Consider the following 9,365-nt stretch of genomic DNA (forward strand, 5'->3'; position numbering starts at 1 on the left):
GAAAAAGAGGAAGACCCCCAGAGAGATGGCTTGGCAAAGTGGCAGCATCAATGGGCTCAAGCGTGGCAACCATTGTGAGGTTGGCCCAGGACCAGGCAGTGTTTCGTTCTGTTGTGCATAGGGTGGCTATGCGTCAGTACCAACTCAATGGCACCTAAAAACAACAACTCACCAAAGTAGGATGCTTTGTTGTTGTTGTTATATGCCTCCGAGTCAGCTCTGACTCATATCAAACCTGTACAGGGTTTCCAGGGAACCACTAGTGAGTTTGAACAGCCAATTGTTTGGTTCAAACTGATCTTGTGGTTCAAAATGAGCTTGTGGTCCAGTGTTTACCCTACAATGTGACACCAGGACAAAGTAGGATGTAGAACATTATTTTTGTGTACGATGCTATGCCAATTGACCATGATGTCCCCTAGACTATGGTCCTGAACCCAGCAACCCATTGCCTTAAGATGTTTGATAATATCCAAGTCGTTTTCATCATTTCACTTGCTGTATGTGCCACCACATTCATAGGTGTGTTTTCAAATCCTTATATATTTCTTGGTATACTCCCATTCTTCCTCCTATACCTGTCCAGCCTGTGTATCTATCAATGTATCTACTCTATTACCTTTACCCTTTGCATCTCTCCCTGTATTTTCAACTCTCTTGATTATTCTTATGCCAACCTCCACCTTGTTTGTAGATTTCCCTTCCTGTCACCTGAGTTAACTTGTGTCTACCATCTATCTAGTGAATTACTCTTCTTCCTTCCCTCTCACCCCTTGTAACCATCAAAGAAAGTTTTTTTTAACATGAAAATCTTTTCTTGAGCTTTTAGTTTTACAATAATACTCTCATACAATATTCATCCTTTCATATTTTATTAATTAATAGCAGCATAATATCCTCCAGCTAAAGCAAATAGAATAAACAAAGAAGTAAAAGAGCTGAACAGAAAATTTCAAAGGACGACTCAAGAAAATAAAGCCAAATATTATAGTGAAATGTGTAAAGACCTGGAGTTAGAAAACCAAAAAGGGAGAACAGGCTCAGGATTTCTCAAGCTAAAAAACATGAAGGAAATAATCAAGCCTCAAGTTGAAATATTGAAGGATTTTATGGGCAAATATTGTTAGATGCATCCAAAGAAAATGGAAGGAATACACAGAGTCACTCTACCAAATAGACATAGTTGATGTACAACTATTTCAAGAGGTACAATATGCTCAAGAACCAATGGCACCGAACGAAGAAGTTTTAGGTGCAGTGAAGGCATCTCCAAAGAGTGAGGTTCCAGAAATTGATGGAATACAAATTGAAATCTTTCACCAAATTGATGCAGCACTGGGGGCATCAGTCATCTGTGCCAAGAAATTTGGAAGACAGCTAATTGGCTAACTGATTGGAAGAGATACGTATTTGTGCCCATGCCAAAGAGTGGTGACCCAGTGGAATATGGAAATCATCAGACAATATCATTAATATTGTATGCAAATAAAATTTTGCTAGAGATAATTTCAAAATGGCTATAACAGTAAATTGACAGGGAACTGCCAGAAGTTCAAACGAGAATCAATTGAAGATATGAAATGAGGGTTATTGTTGCTGGCATCAGATGGATCAGATGAGACTATCTATTCCCCATTTAATATGTTTTGGCCCTTTGTCAAAGATCAGCTGATTATATCTGGATGGATTTACTTCTAAGTTCTCAATTCTGTTCCACTGATCTGTATATCTTTCACTGTACCACTACCAGGCTGCTTGGACCACTGTGACTGTGTAGTCGATTTTGAGATCAGGAACTGAGAAATCTCCATTTTAGTTCTTTTAAGCAATGCTTTGCTGATCCACGTTCTTTCCTTTACATACGAACGTTGTGATCAGTTTTTCCATCTCCTTAAAGAATGACATTGGAATCTGGATTGGGATTGCATTATATCTAAAGATGTTTTGAGTAGTGTTAACATTTTCATGTTAAGTCTTCCTGTCCATGAGCCTGGTATATTCTTTCATTTTTTAAAGTCTCTTTTGCGTTCTTGTAACAGTATTTTGTAGTTTTCTTCATACAGGTCTTTTTTTCTCTGATTATATTTTTTGCTGAGTATTTCATCTTTCCAGTGGCTATTGTAAATAGTATTATTTTCCTGCTTCCCTTTTTGTTTTTGTTGCTGTTAAGTGCTGTCGAGTTAATTCTGACCCATAGTGACCCTGGATAGAATTTCCAATGAGCGGCTGGTGAACTTGAACCACTGACATTGCAGTTCAAATGACTTTGCAGTCCAGTGTATTAGCCCATTGCACCACACCAGGACTCCGATTCCCTTTTTACAACTGTCTTTATTAACAGAAAGGAATCAAAGTGATTTTTGTATATTGATCTTATACCCTGCCAGTTTGCTGGAACTTTCAATTCGTTCCAATAATTTCCTTGCCGAGCCTTTGGGATTTATAGGAATAGGAGCATATCATCTTCAAATAGAGAAAGTATTACTTCTTTTTTGCCAATTTGGATGCCTATGATTTCCCTTTCTTGCCTTATAGCTCTTACTAAAGATTCCAACACAATATTGGACAGGAGTGGTGATTAAAGGCATCCTTTTCTGCTTTCAGTTTCTTTCCATTGAGAATAATGCTGGATATAGGATTTGTATATATTCTCTTAATTGTGCGAGGAATTTCCCTTCTATTCCTATTTTGTTGAGTGTTTTTATCAAAAAACGGATGTTGGATTTTGTCAAATTCTTTCTGCATCAATTGATATGATAATGTGGTTCTTTTCTTTTGTTTTATTTATGTGATGGATCACACCTAATATATCTTGAGGAATAGAGGCCTGGCCACCCAGTTAACATTATCTCCATAAAACATTTTCAATTCATTATTTGGCAACATTTTTATAGCTACCCAAGTAACATTTTATAGACTCATATGGAAAAATTTTATAGAAAGCCAATTTTTCCAAACAGCAACAATTTTGTGAAATAAAAACTATTTATAGCTATCACTCCTGAAAAATAGAAAGATAGGATAAATACAAATACAAAATTTTATACAATACATTTTATTTCTACTTGGCTTTGAAAAGCAGAGGCACAATGTTATTGCACTTAGATAAACCATTTAGACTCATAAAAGATCAATTAGGCTTAAAAGTTATTTGACTGAATTTGATTTTTTTTTTTTTTTTCATTTTTAAGGGACTTTGTCAACCCTTGTTAACACAGTGTACACATACATACAAAAAACTTTTTTAACCATAATATCTCCTAAGAGAGTGTTATCTTTGATTATTCAGCATCTATTTGATTTGTTATCTAAACTTTAAGTAACCAAATTACCAGTCAAAGTATTGAAAGTAACTCTGGGATATAAACAGAATATTAAATATGCACATATACATACAGTCTCTCTGACTTCAGATCCAGCTTAACAGTCCTCTGAGTAAATTTGAATATTGACAGCCACTGAGTAGAAGAGAAGGGGACTGTGCTGTCTGAATAAATCATGGCACAGTGGGTTAATGTGCTAGACTGCAAGGTCAGCTTGAATGCAAAGGCAATGGCTCAAGCTCACCAGCCACTGCTAGGAAACCCTATACAGGGCTGCTATGAGTCAGAACTGACTTGATGGCATTTATCAACAACAAGTAGTTACAGAGAACGGAGTGCTGTAGTCCGTGTAGTCAACAGGAGATCCAGGCACTTGTACTCTCTGCTGGTAAGGGCGGTATGGCCAGTCCACAAGCCGCCAACTAAAAGGTGAGCAGCTTGAGGTTCAGAGATGTCAGGTAATTTACTCAGTGTATGGAGTGCTGGTGTGGTGATGTAAGATAAGCACTGGACAGCTGACCACAAGATTGGCAGTTCAAACCCACCAGTCACTCCTCAGAAACTTTATATAAGGTCTATATGAGTTACAACCAACTCAATGGCACAACAATAAATGTAGCTTACAATGGTAGATTTGTGATTCTAACCCCATTTCTCTTCACTGTTGTTGTTAAGTGTCATTGAGTTGATTCTGACTCAGAGCAACCTTGAATAAGGTTTCCAAGGTGAATGTGGACCACCAACCTTGTGATTCAAACCTACCTTTCAGGTCCAGTGCATTATCCCACAGCACCACACCAGGGCTCCTTCTCTCCACAACAGCATAGCTACTGGAAAGACCTCGGGGATGGGGGTAGGGGCCCGAAGAGGGTAAATGAGAAGCCATGGCTTCAGAAAAGGTCATCACCTTTATCACTGTTACCCAGTTAGCCTAAAGATAGCTACAAGCCTGAATCTCAATTTTCACCTTTCAAAAAGGACCTTCGTTACATACTAGATTACAGTGATACATTGAGAGTAAAATATTCCATGCAAATAGCAACCAGAAGGGTCCCTTGATGCTTATATTAATACCAGAAAAAAAATGCACTTTAAGTCAAAAACTGTTGAAGATAAAAAAAAAGTATAATGATAAAAGGGTCAATTCATCAAAAAGACATAACAATTGTAAATACATACAAAGTGTTGGTAGAATAAAGAATGAAAGAGCTCTACAATGATAGTTAAAATAAATGATAGAACATTTAGACAGAAGATAAATAAGAAGTAGAGAATTTGACATTATAAACCAAACTCAGATTTAATTCAGTAGCAACTAACAACAACAATCACCCTTCCACAGCAGAATACACACTCTTCATTGCACATGGCTAATTCTCCAGGAGAGACAATATGTTAGGTAACAAAAGAAGTCACAAAATTGTTTTTAATTGAAATTATCTTCTTTGACAACAAAAGAATGAAATTAAAAATCAGTAACAGAAGCGAAATTGGAAATTTCACAAGTATCTGGTAATTAAACTATACATTATTAAACAATAAATGGGACAAAGAAGAAATCAGAAGGGAAATTAGAAAATACTCAGATGAGTGAAAATGAAAGCACAATATAGCAAAACGTACAGGGTGCAGGAAAGGCAGTGCACAGAGGAAAATTTATAACAATAATTACCCACATTTAAAAATAAGAAGCATCTCAAAACAATAGACTACCTTTACATTTGCAGGAAATAGATAACACAGAGCAAATTGAGCCCAAAGACACCAGAAGGAATGAAATAATGACAAATGGAGGAGAGGACAAAAAGTAGATAAAAAACAAAACTAAAATTTCTTTGAAAAGAAAAATAAAACTGGCAAATGTTTAATTAGACTGACAAGAGAGGGAAAAAAGACACAATGAATTAAAATTATAAATGAGCTTGTGGGTATTGATTGTTACTGATCATATAGAATTAAAAAGGATTATAAAATAATATTAAGGCAATTGTATGCCAAAAATTAGATAATCTAGATGGAATGGAAAAATTTCTAGAAACAAATTGAGTATCTAAATTAACTCAAGAAAAGGTACAAAATCTCAACAGAAGACACTGAATCAATAATCAGAAACCTTCCCCCCAAAAAAAGTCTAGAACCAGATGGCTTCAGTGGTGAATTCTACCAACCATTTAAAGAATAATTAATATTAGTCCTTCTCATGCTCTTTTATACCAAAAAAAAAAAACAAAACAAAACAAAAAATCCGACAGCTGTTAAGTTGATTTCTATTATCAGACAGAAGGATTATATATCTTTACAGATGCAGACTGCCTCATGTTTCTCCCACAGAACAACTGGTGAATTTGAACCAATATACTTGTGGTTAGCAGCCCAACACCACTGAGGTTCTTAAAAAAAAAAAAGAAGGGGTGACCAATTCCTAACTTATTCTATGAGGCAAGCATTACCCTGATACCAAAGGCAGATAAAGACACCACAAGAAAAAAAAAATTTCAGACTAATATCCCTTAAGAATATAGATGCCAAAACTCTTATCAAAATACTAACAAACTGAATCAAATCATTCTTTTAAAAGACTGTATACCATAACCAAGTGGGATTTATCTCCGGAATGCAAGTTCAACATAAAATCAATCAGCATAATACACCACATTAATATAATGAAGAGAAAAAGACAAGCAAACATGATCATCTCAATGCAGAAATGTCATTTGACAAAACAACACCCTTTCGTGACAAAAGCACTAAACAAACTAGGAATAGAATAGAAATTCCTCAACATAACATAGGGCATTTATAAAAAATGCACAGTTAAAATCATACACAATGGTGAAAAACTGAAATCTGTCTTCTAAGATCAAGAACAAGACAAGAATGCATGCTTTTGCCACTGCTATTCAGCATTCTCCTGGAAGTTCTTGCAAGAAATAGAAATGATAGAGATCTAAATTGGAAAAGAAGAAAACTACATTCACAGAGGATGTGATTCTACATATAGAAAAACCCAGTAGTTCTTTAACAAAGACACTAGAACTAATAAACAAGTTTTGCAAAATTTCAGGGCACAAGATCCACATTCAAAAATTACCTATATTTCTATGCACCAACAATAAGCAAACTGAGATGAAATTAAGAAAACAATTCTATTGACAACAATATCTGGAAAATAAAATATTTATATATAATTTTAACCAAGGACGTGACAATTTGTACACTAAAAACTATAAAACATGACTAAAAGAAGCGAAAGGAGACATAAACAAATGGAAAGTCATACTGTGATCATATATTGTTGTTGTTGTGATGTGCCATGGAGTCGGTTTCAACTCATAGTGACTCTGTACAGGGTTTCCAAGGCTGTAAATCTTTATGGGAGCAGACCACCTCATCTTTCTCCAGCGGAACCGCTGGTAGTTTCGAACTGCTGATCTTGCGACTCACAGCCCGATTCGTAACCACTACGCTATTAGAAGACTTTATATGTAAGTACTACTCAAAGCAACCCACAGATTCAATACAAGTCCTATAAAAATTCCAACAACCTCTTTTGCAAAAATTAAAAAGCTGATCTTAAAATTCATATGAAACTGGAAGAGGTCCCAAGTAGTCAAAACAGTCTTTCAAAACAACACTAAAATAGGAGGACACACACATCTTGATTTCTACAGTAATATGAGTATTACAATAATGAAAACAATGTAGTATTAGTGTAAGGACAGACATATAAACCAATGGAATAAAAATAAGATTTACAAAATAGGCCCATACCTCTATAGCCAGTGGATTTTAATAAGCATGCAAAGTACATTGAATGAAGAAAGAATACCAACTTCAACAAATGATAATGTGACAACTGCAACACAGAAGAATTAATTTGAATTCTTACCTTACAACCACATATACAAATTACCTCAAAATGGATCAAATACTAAAGCATAAAACTCTTAAAAGATGACATAGGGGTAGATCCTCAGGACCTTGTACACCCTCTCTTCAGTATTGACATGATTAAGTTACAAACACCAGGTTGTAATGCAAAAATTGGCATTATTTAAAAATGGAGGATGACCCTACCAGATCACAAAATGGAGGATGACTATGTCATTACATAATCACTAAATGGCATCACTCCATAACTGCTAAATCACTTCATTACATAACTACAAAATCACTGACCATCATGGTCCAGTCAAGAGACACACAATCTTAACCATCACAGTCAATGTTACTGTCACCTTGCACATTGGTATTCATTACTGTCAGACATACATTGTTAATGAGAAAGACAGTAAATAACACATTGTTTTTCTATTGCCCTAAATGTGAAATGTCAGATAACAAGATAGTTGATATGTGAGGAGAGGGTGTATTTGGCAGTGGATTCTTAAATATGACACTAAAAGCATGAGTAACAAAATAAAAATAGGTATATTGGAGTTGGTAAAAAAAAAAACAAAAAAACAACTTTCATGCATCAAAGAACATTAACATGAAAACTAAAAGACAACCTATAGAATGGGAAAAATATTTGGAAATTCTATATTTGATATCCAGAGAGTACACAGAACTTCCACAACTCCAAAACAAAAAGACATATAACCCAATCAAAATAATGGACAAAAGAACTGAAACAGACATTTTTCCAAAGAAGGTATATAAATAACCAATAAGCACATAAGAACGTGTTCAACATAATCAGTCATTAGGGAAATGCAGATGGAAACCACAATGAGATATCACTTCACACCCACTAAGATGGTTAGTGTCAAAAAAATGAGAAATAACAAGTGTTGGCAAAAAAAAAGGTGAAATTGGAACTCTTGGTCATTCCTGATGGGAGTGTGAAGTAGTGTAGTGGGTGTAGTAGTTGCTCAAAAATTAAACATAGAGTCAGCATATGACCCATCAATTCTACTCCAGATACCCTAAAGAAATGGATACTTGTACACCAAAGTTCATTACAGCATTATTCACATTAGTCCAGAGGTGGAAACAGTCCAAAGGAACATACAAAGATGAATGGAGATACGTGATAAATCCCTACGGTGAAATACTATTAATCCATATAGAAAAATGCAGTTGCCAGACATACATTGTCAATATACATGAGCCGTGAAAACACACTGAAAAAATAAGCCAGACATAAAAGGACAAATATTGTATGATCCCACTTACAAGAAATATCTAGAATAAGCAAAAACATAGAGATATAAAGTAGAGTAGTGTTGCCAGGGTCTGGAGGAAGCAGGAAATAAGGTATTAACATTATGGGCACAGAGATACTGTTTTAAGTGACAAAAAAGTTTTGGAAACAAATAGTGGTGATGGTTACTGACACTGTAAATATGGCTAATGGTAAACACTCAAAATGAATTAAATGTCCCATAGTCTCTGAAGAGCTGTTCACTTTCTTCCTTCTTTTTCCTATATTCCTCAAATTCAAAAGTTTCAATTGTCCTGTCTTCAAGTTCACTGATTATTTCATCTGCCTTCTCTGATCTGCCGTTGAATCCCTTCAGTGATTAGGGAAATGCAAATTAAAACTACAATGAAATACTACTGCATACACACTAGGATATATATGCTTGTTGTTAAGTACCCATGAGTCGGTTTCGACTCATAGCAACCCTGTATAGGGTTTTCAAGGAGTGGCTGGTGGGTTTGAACTGCTAACCTTGTGGTTCAAACCAACCTTGAGAGCCAGTGTTTATCCCACAGCACCACACTGTTGTTGTTGTTGTTAAGTGCTATCAAGTCAGTTCTGACCTATAGCAATCCTGTATAGGGTTTCCGAGGAACAACTGGTGAACTTGAACCACCATTATGGTTATATATTTATAGTTGTTGTGAAGTGTCATCGAATAGGTTCAGACTCATGGCAACACTGTATAGGATTTCTGAGTAGCTACTGGTGGATTTGAACTGCTGACTTTGTGGTTCAACTAGACTTTGTGATCCAGTGCATTATCCTGCAATGTAACACCAGGACTTATGCATATACATATATATGTGGTGGTGGTGTGCCGTGGAGTTGGTTCT

Source organism: Chrysochloris asiatica, unplaced genomic scaffold (assembly GCF_000296735.1).
Source record: "Chrysochloris asiatica unplaced genomic scaffold, ChrAsi1.0 scaffold00114, whole genome shotgun sequence".
NCBI classification, from domain to species: domain Eukaryota; kingdom Metazoa; phylum Chordata; class Mammalia; order Afrosoricida; family Chrysochloridae; genus Chrysochloris; species Chrysochloris asiatica.